The sequence below is a fragment of the Gadus morhua genome, chromosome 4 (genome assembly GCF_902167405.1).
Source record: "Gadus morhua chromosome 4, gadMor3.0, whole genome shotgun sequence".
In the NCBI taxonomy this organism is placed as follows: Eukaryota; Metazoa; Chordata; class Actinopteri; order Gadiformes; family Gadidae; genus Gadus; species Gadus morhua.
Genome location: NC_044051.1, coordinates 31,470,714 through 31,480,444, shown reverse-complemented (window position 1 = coordinate 31,480,444; position 9,731 = coordinate 31,470,714).

Below are 9,731 nucleotides of genomic sequence, written 5' to 3'. Positions count from 1 at the left end.
GCGTTATTGTCTGGCTTTATTCAGATCGGTTTCATTCTTTTCGGGTTTTAACACTGTGAGTGTCAGTAAACTTGTTTAACTTTTATTTAAATTGTATTCATTTACATTTAGGGCATTTAGCAGACGCTTTTATCAAAAAGCGACTTACAATAAGTACATTTGTCATAAGAAGTGCATCAATATATCGCTGTCAGTACAGAAAGGATGTTCATAGAACCAAGTGAAAGTACCACAATCTAGGCTAATCAATTCCCCGTGTTACAGCCATGATAGCAGCTACTGCAGTTGCTACACAAATTAAGTACTATAATACAATACAATACAATACAATACAATACAGTGTACAATGGTGGCCAGAGGGAGGTGGGTGGCTATGCAGTGTCGAGGTGGACTCTCAACAGGTGAGTCTTGAGTCTTTTTCGGAAGATAGTGAGCGACTCTGCGGTCCTGAGAGCGGCAGGGAGCTCGTTCCACCACTGAGGTCCCAAAACCGAGAAAAGTTGTGACTTTGCTGAACGGCCTTTGCTAGCTCTTAGCGATGGCGGTTCCAGACGTCCAGCTGAGGTAGTTGAGCGGAGGGATCGAGCTGGGGTGTGTGGCTTTAGCAATGCTTGGAGGTAGGCAGGGGCAGTTCCATCGACTGCCTTGTATGCCAGTACCATCGTCTTAAATTTGATGCAAGCTACTACAGGGAGCCAGTGGAGGTCCCGGAAGAGGGGGGTCACATGGGAGAACTTCGGTAGGTTGAACACGAAGCGCGCTGCCGCATTCTGGATGCGCTGCAAAGGCTTAATCGCAGAGGCAGGAAGTCCAGCCAGGAGTGAGTTGCAGTAGTCGAAGGTGGGAGATGACCAGTGATTGGACTAGAAGCTGAGCTGCTTCCCTTGTGAGGGAATTTTGAGTGCACCAGGACAGATATCCTGTGTTTTTTTTAGAGGCAGCCTTTCTAAGATGCTCTGCCAGTGTAACATCATACCGTGCTAAAGGAGATCAAGGATACCCAGAAAATTTCCATTTCTAGGATTTCCTATCTGTGCATTTTGTCCCTGAGAAAAATAGTTTCCTCGACGCACAATGTTGTTGGTAAAAACATATTTTTACTTAAAAACAGTCGAGTCACTTGCACAACTCAAGCCGCCCTCCAGTCTAGAACTCTGGCCCTCTTAAGGAGCACCAGAATGTGGCTCAATTAATCTATGAGCCACAGCTGCAGACTATTACAGGGCTAACAGCCAGACAGGAACACGTGAATCTTTTAAAACATGTTAACACAGTGAAGATGCCATTCACATCTTCACAGTCCCCCTCAGTGGCAGGTTTCTTTCTGCAAGGAAGAGTATGCAGTCGATCACTCGAGTCAACAGGCTCTCTGCAATTCGCTATCAATAGTTTTACCTAGGCATAAGCGGGGTGCCAATTCTTTCCACATCAGATAAGCATTTATGTGGTAACCACTTGTTTCATGGTGCTTCAGTATCTTTGAAAGACACTGCCAGTTATTATACCCCACCACTCTAGTTTCACCAAAAAGCTTACATGCAAAACAATAGACTCTGTTAGAACTGTTGGAGTACAGTAACCAATAGGGGTGGATAAAATAATCGATTCTTCGATGCATCGTAATACTGTGTAGAACGATTTAGTCTCGATTCAGATACGATAATAATCTTTTTTTTTTTTTTTGGGATTATTAATTTATTAAATCTTGGATTATTAACGGAGTTATAAAGTATAAACTTTATAACTCCGTTTTTACTGGGTCTATTGACATAAAACAAAGACTTGCATAGAGATTGAAGTAAAACAAAATAACCACAAACAAGTTCCTTTATTTTTCTTGTTATGATCCGTTATATTGTAGGCTCCATTCTGATCAGTACACAGTTGCAAGACAACAGTAACCTGTTGTTTTACTAGTAGTAGATTTAGCTAACCTGTATATTTACAAGCCTCCTCTTGATACACTGACATAAAAACGACCTTCCCAATCTTTCTTTTTCTATGTTGTGACCCCGAGGGCTTTCTTCTCTGCCTCTCCATATTGAGGTACGTGTCATCAGATGACAATACGGTTCAAATGAAGACACTCTGGCGCTCACCTCCAGGGCGTAGTCGAGGGGGCGGCCACTGGAGCGCCCTGTGGGGAGGAGGGGGGGAGGGAGGCGAAGGAGCGGGGGGGCGCCTTATCAGTGACGTTCCTCTGTTACTGATCATCATATCATGTACACAAACGCTGTTAAATACAGAAAATGCCGACTGAAATAATTTTACTTCCATCGCTTCGGCGCCCCTATGCGCTGCATATAGTGCATACACACTTTTTGCGCCACTGGGCGAGGACCATAGACACTAAAGGCCGCCTCCCCGAAGGGCCCTGTCCTCAACCGGGGAACAACTAAGAGGGCAGAGCCAGGGGAGTGGACTGATCTAGAGGGAGCACACATCAGGAGCATGTCTGACAAGTATTCGGGCACTGATCCATTGTTTTGAACACCAAAAAGAGGATTTTAAAATCGATTCTAGAACTGACAGGCAACTGATGTCCATAGGACAGGTGGAATTGGTGCTCTCCTTCTGGTCTTGGTCAGTACACGTAAATGGACTGTATTTATAAAGCACTTTACAGTATTGCCTGTCGTTCACCCATGCATGCACACACCGACTGCAGAGTCAACCATGCAAGGCGTCAGCCAGCTCGCCTGGAGCAGTTAGGGTTAGGTCGGTGCCTCCCTCAGGGACACTGCAACACTCAGCTAGGAGGAGCCGGGGATTGAACTAGCTACCTTGCGGTTACCAGTCAACCCACTCTACCTCCTGAGCTAATACAGTTATACGTGCTGCTGGAGGACTTGATCAACCAAGGCTCAAAAGCTTTACAGTTGGGATTTGTCTTTGTTTGATTGGTCTGCTGTCGGTTTTGCACCCCTGGCCGTCATATTCTACTGACGTGCAAACAACTGCTAGTGTGATGATGCGATTATTCGTCAGGAAGATGTCAAATAAGCTAAGCTAGCTGTTTATATTTTTTCTCAACGCGGAAGGGGTGGTCAGAGGGCCAAGGTTCAAGACTCAAAAGTGACATATTATACCAGCAGGTGTGAGTGTGATTAGCCGTTACAAGCCGTTTTCAAAATCTGCCTCTTCTGAAATCACAAGTGGATGTGTCCAACTAGATGTATATGGTATGTCTATCAGACAACCAGCCAAACCGGTGGACTGTAGCAAACATTGCTCATCTATCCTTCATACCTCTAGGTGGAAGGCCCACTTGTGATGTCAGAAGAGGCAGATTTTCAAAGCAACGGCTAATCACACTCAGACCTGGTGGTATAATATGTCACCTTAAATGCAGACCAAATCCTGTGTTGCAGAGTTCAGCGCAGACTACTGCGGTTTGGTGGGAGTGTCACTTCCATGGCCCATTTGTGTGATGTCATGTTACGCATTATCAACACACAACGCCAAGTGGCTGCACAGCAATTCACTTCTTTGAACTTTGAGGCTGACCACTTCTTTGAAAATGTCAGAATGCTACAATGCTGACTCGAGATCCAATATTCAGCAGTCTTGTTGGTCACATACATATACAAGAAAGGCAGTTAAATGAAAAATGGCAGTGCCTGCAGAGATTGTGCAAAGATTTTTTTTTTTTTGCAAAAAACAACAAATAGAGGTATTCTGTACAGTAAAATGAATAATGCTATCTCTAAATGGAAACAAGGTTGTCCTTCCCACGGGCTCCTGCGGGATTGACCCCAGCAGCGTGATGTCGGCTTAAGTTTCTCCAAAAGTGGATTGTGTTTCTACTTCTATCTACACACCGCTGCACTTTTTGTGCCCCCCCCACGCTGCCCCCCATTGCGTAGCTTACCACACACTACCCCCATTGAAATGAACGGTTGTACAAGGTTGCGACGCAACGCCTGATTCAGCCTGACAAACAATTCAGGCATTGCATTGATAGCCACAGACTGCTGCAGTGATGGAGGGGTGTCACTTCATGGCCCATTTGTGTGACGTCATGTTAACTATTGAAGGCCATTAGGGCAAATTACGTCTTAGAAATGTCCGAGACCAAATTTTGTGTGTCCAAGGTGACATATTATACCGCCAGGTGTCAGTGTGATTAGCCGTTACAACCCTTATCACACTCACACCTTGTTGTGCAATATGTCACCTTTAACACGTAGTTTGGTCTTGTTAACACATCATATGTTGATGTGATAATGCAACAAAAAGCTGACATGTCAGGTCTCATTTTGGCATGTTAACACACAAATGGTCTGTTTCAGCCAACGGGTTGTTCCATTCTTCCATTCTTGTTCCATTCATGTATTACTTTATATGGATGTTCATAATAAAACTAGCGCTGTATCTCACCTTGCCATGGCTACTTGGATTGCTTCCTCATCATCCGATTTTGCTAGTGTAATGCATTCCATAAATGTGCGGTTTCATAAGACAAAGTGTGCAGTGACTCAGCAAAAACATCTCCTTTTAACGTGCTTTGCGTGTCAGGGTTCCTTTAGTATCATGAAGACACTCATTACTGCATAAATCTAACACCTACACCGTAAGGACCTTAGTCCTTTACATGTTACAAGGTACAAACTATTTTTTTGTCATTCTACAACGTAGCAAGATGCAGTCCCATTGGCTACTTTGTTACCCATTCGATTATGGAGGATGAATTTAAAGGTGACTATTCAGATAACGGCAAAAGTCACTAAAAATATGAAGGCATACATACTGTAAATGTATTGATAGGCAGTATGCAACTTTATGTATACTATTTCCTGTGCTTCTATGGACATAATTACTTATTGCCTAATGTCATCTTATGTTACGACGCACACATAAACATGCACACAAAGTTAACAGGGAAATGCAGAGTAACAGCTCGAGGTATTATTCAATGTACACACTATATCTAGGTTCAGTGATTGTTTAGGATGTTTCGTTAGTTAGTCAAACTGCTCTGGGCATTTTTCATGCTCACTTGCGCTTTTGAGGGATTACAATCGATTTGGCTATATTCTGTTTGAGGAATAACCTAAATGATAAATTGAATACAATCCGTATTCCAAACAAGTGGAGCATGAGCTACAATTTTGTCTAAATCACTTCAGTCATTTACTTGTTTAAAAGTAAATGATTTAGCCTGCTGCCTGCCTTTACTCCAGACAATAGTGCACTTGATGACATAACAACGTTACATGTTGCAGCTGAGCTGCCCTAAACCCCCCCCCCCCCCCCCCCCCCCCCCCATGTGTGATGCAATGAGTAGGTGACTTAGGGGTCAAGGCGACTAACAAGTGAGCTATAGACCTGGGGTCTCTTTTATATCAAAGAGGATCTCAAAGGACATATGCGATAATCAATTTGGGGGCTCCAGCCCTACAAGAAGTGACTCAGCAAATGCTCCAATGCACGCTTGCGAGATTGTAAGCTTAAGTTCTTCCCAGACCTAACCACTATCATGTGTGCATATCATATGCACATCTGACATCAGACCTCTATTACATAACCAAAAAAACATGTGGGCAAAATGCACATTCACATCTTTTAATACAATAAGGGGCATGGTGTGGGCTCCTTTTAACCTTTGACACCAGACTTCAAAAACATGTTCACAGATGTGATTACACGCCTTAGGACAAGGACATTTGATGGTGCTTTGTGAACCTTTCCTGTAACGCTAGAGCCCCCAAATGCGTATTCTAGTAGACCTTAATGAATTGATTCATATTAAAGAGAGGTCTCTATCTTATTAACAAATTTGTGTTTTTTGACATCTTAGGGAGTAATACCTCTCAGGGAGGTATTACTTATTATTATTATCACTCCCGGTTGTGCCTGGAACCACCAAATTGATAATCCTTTCATATCCAAAAGACCCCATGCCTTTAGCTCATTCCCAAGTGAACTAGACACCTCGATCCCCCATCAATTCCGTCACTTCCAGTTGGAGTAGAGCTTCTAAATCTAAACGTATCATTTTAGTTTGAGTTCTGAGTTGAATCCCTCATTCATATCAAAGTTGTCAATGGGTGTACAACGCTAGGCTATCATTTGCGACCATAAAGGGGGGCCTGGCTGTCACCTGTTACCTTAGGTAACCTTAGGTTCTCTTCTGATCAATGGCTCTAGTTGCCACTATGATCAGATCTACATCTTACTGGCTGTTTGCTGGTACTTATGTTTTGGGAGTTGTCTATGTCACTCTTAAAGTACTAGAGAACTTGTTCATTTTTCCAGCATGTAACCAGTTTGTTCTTGAAACAATTGACACTTGGTGCGTTCACCACTTCTGAGGGTAGGTTGTTCCATATGTTGGTCACTCTCACACACACACTCAAGTTTTTCCTTATTGAGTTTTGGGTCTTTGGGTTGTTAGTTTGCACTGGTACCCCCTTCATCTTATGCAGTGGGTCACAGGTCTGCTACTCTCGGATAGTGGGCCACGGTAACTTGTCCTTTTGACATACACAACACATTAATGGAGTATACACACACAATTTAGGAGCTTACTAGAGACTCCCACACTCCCACACACAATAATGTGGCCTTTCATATTTCTAAGACGTTATTTCCACTTATGGCCTTCCATAGGAGAGGAAAACACAGAGGCTATCAGTCTCTCTGCCATCTTCACAGTAGCTCTGCAAACAGTGGAACGCTATAATGCTAACATTGCATGTTGAACAAGTCTGATATAAGAACTCTTCTTCCCTTGGCCATTGTCTGTTCTGATCGCCGGCTCACGTGATTGGCCACCACTGTTTGAAGTCAGGTTCTCCAAAGTTGATTCTGTTTCAACCTGTCACCCTAGATCACATTAACGCATATACTAGGTTACTTTTGGACTTCAGCTGAAAGACATCTCTGCTGTACCTGTTCACTGATTTGTACTGTGATGTTGTACCAATAACTTAGTATTGCAAAACAGCTCTAATACATCTCTGTGCCTGTTCACTCTTCACTGTATATTACACTGTATTGTTGTTGTGATACTAACTTAATGCTGAACTCTAAGTTGCTCATACAACTTGCATAATAACTTGATCTGTATTTTTCGATGTTTAACGTTTTCAGAGTATTGAAGATACGATTTTGCTACTTGGTTTTCCTTTGTTTCATTTAACTACTTTGGCAATCTAAATGTTTATTTTACAACCTTCACATATTATTCAAACGTTAATGCCCCGTTTACACCATCCCGCTAATGGCCGCTAATGGCCGATGGACCACCGATGTGGAAGTCGGGGTGATTCGGGTGACATCGGGCTAAAAATGTATGATCGGGTCAATTTATCGGGGTAGCATTTACACATACCCGATGTTATAACGATAACATAACGATGTATGCCAGGGAAGACACCCGAAGTGCGTTTGGCGTCATTTGACGTCATTTCGAATGACGCCAAACACGTCAAATGACGCGTTTGGCGTCATTTGGCGTCATTTTGGGAGAAGGCAAAGGGGAGACTGGTTTAGACTGATATTTATTTATATTACAATAGCGATTTTATAATAATAGAACGCCGGTTCTAAATGGGCGAAGTACCCTGTAATTATAAAAGTAGGACATCCATCCATCACCCCCTATTTATACACAAGTGGCAGATTGAGGGTCTTCCTTAACACCATCTGGTCACTCACTCTGGTTATTTGTCTAGGGTTCTCGAGGGTCTTTCGTGTGTTGAGGTTGCCGATATAAAGACGATAAAACACGATAAAGCGCGGAAGATTAACGAATATAGCCGATGTGCCGAACGATTTGCGATGTCTTACGTTATACTCCCGTTCTATTCCCGATTATAGCCGATTAGCCCGATAGCAACACCTGGTAACCGATTCTACCCCGATTGACCCAAAATTAACAAACATGTTCGTTCTTTGCCGATGTTGCCCGTTGTTGCCCGATCATTGAGCATTTCTTCCTGTTTCTTCCCGTTGTCTAACGATGTTCCCGGGAAGAGTAACGGTGTTTCCCGATGCAACCACGCTATTTGCCGATGTTATAACGATAGCTGCTGATTTAGCCATCGGGCACCATCGGGGCCCACTATCGGGTAGGTGTAAACAGGGCATAACATTGGACGGGTAATCGAAGGAGGTAGAGCGGGGTGATTCTAAATCTGAAGGTTTCAAGTTCGTTCCTTTTGAATAAAAGTGTCTCAACCCTAAATGTAAATGCATCCTGGGGTAAAATAAAAAATACGAAGTATCCTGAAGGGAGGAGCAACTGGTAGCGACCCTGCCCTCGCTATCCTCATGTAGCAGGGTTAATGCTTCCCACTTGCCATTGCCAGCGAGATCCTTGCGCTGGCTGTGGTAGTGGGAGCCTTGGTTGGAGTGCTAGAGCTCCCCCTAGCGGAATGCGGGGGTTGTATTGTACGTTGCTGCCTCCTCTCCTCAGTCTACGTATACCCCGGCTGGGAGAGGTAGGTAGTCAGAGCAGTTAAATATGAATCCACACTTTGGCGATGTATTACGGGAGTCTAAATGTACATAATACTGTATTAATACTTGGTTGCTTGTACATATATATTGTGTTCCTTTGAATCTGTAATTACATTTAAATGGACTTTAGGCTTAGGATCGCTAGCTTGGCTACCATGTGCTTTGGTCGTAGCTACTTAGCTAGCGTGGACTTCGCCAAGAATGTGTACTTCAGCTTGTCTTTCTCTCATGTTAGGCTGCCATTGTGAGGGTTCTCAAAGAGCATTTCCCATGTTAAATATTCCACCAGGTATGTCACCAAACGCCCATTCAAATATTAATTTGTTTAATGTGATTTATTTCCATGTAAATGGCTAGTCTACGTATACCCCGGCTGGGAGAGGCTGCCATTGTGAGGGTTCTCAAAGAGCATTTCCCATGTTAAATATTCCACCAGAATAAACGGCTGGCTGCCAATGGTTCCATCGTGGTCTCAATCACAACGCAACGAGAGAGTACGCAACCGCTACAAATGGTGCCGTGACCCGTTCTTCTCTGCCTGTCTGCTGCGTCATTGAGGATCGCCATTCAACACGTGGCACGTGAGCACCGACGACATGGCCGTGCAGTGAGTCGCCCGTCCTGCTTCTAGTAGACAGGTTCAGTAATAAAAATAAAGAGGAATAGGTCGAACCAGGGATATGGTTACTGCCGACCATCTTGTAAAGATATATGTGTTATAATTTTTTTGTGTTTTATTTTATTTTTATTTCTCCCCGTGCACATAATGCAAATTGTTTTTTTTTTTTTTTTGCTTTTGAGTTGAACGTGACATTTGAACAGTGACGTGTCATTAGTTGTGTATGTGTTTTTATTTCTTTACTATTGTCACTGCATAACGTACATTTTGGGTTTTGGGAAATTGTGACCAGGGCTGGACTGGGACAAGAAATCGGCCCTGGCATTTTTGGCCATGGCAGCCCTCCATGATAATTTATACGATATGCGGAGGCACACAACATACCAGAGGATATATGCGCATATTGTGCTGTTTCAACAATTAAAATAAAGCGCAGTAGCCTACATGGATAAGAGTAACCATGTTGAAAAATGCATACACTCTTTCACTATACTTACAGAGACTTTCATCTTTGGAGAGATGGCTACAATGCCACAATACCCATCTTGAAGTGAAAGTGGTTGTCAAAGAAACATTGCTAGAGATGTCTTTTCAGTGTTTAATGAAAATACTGTTTATACAAACGTGTACATTGTTTATAAAAATA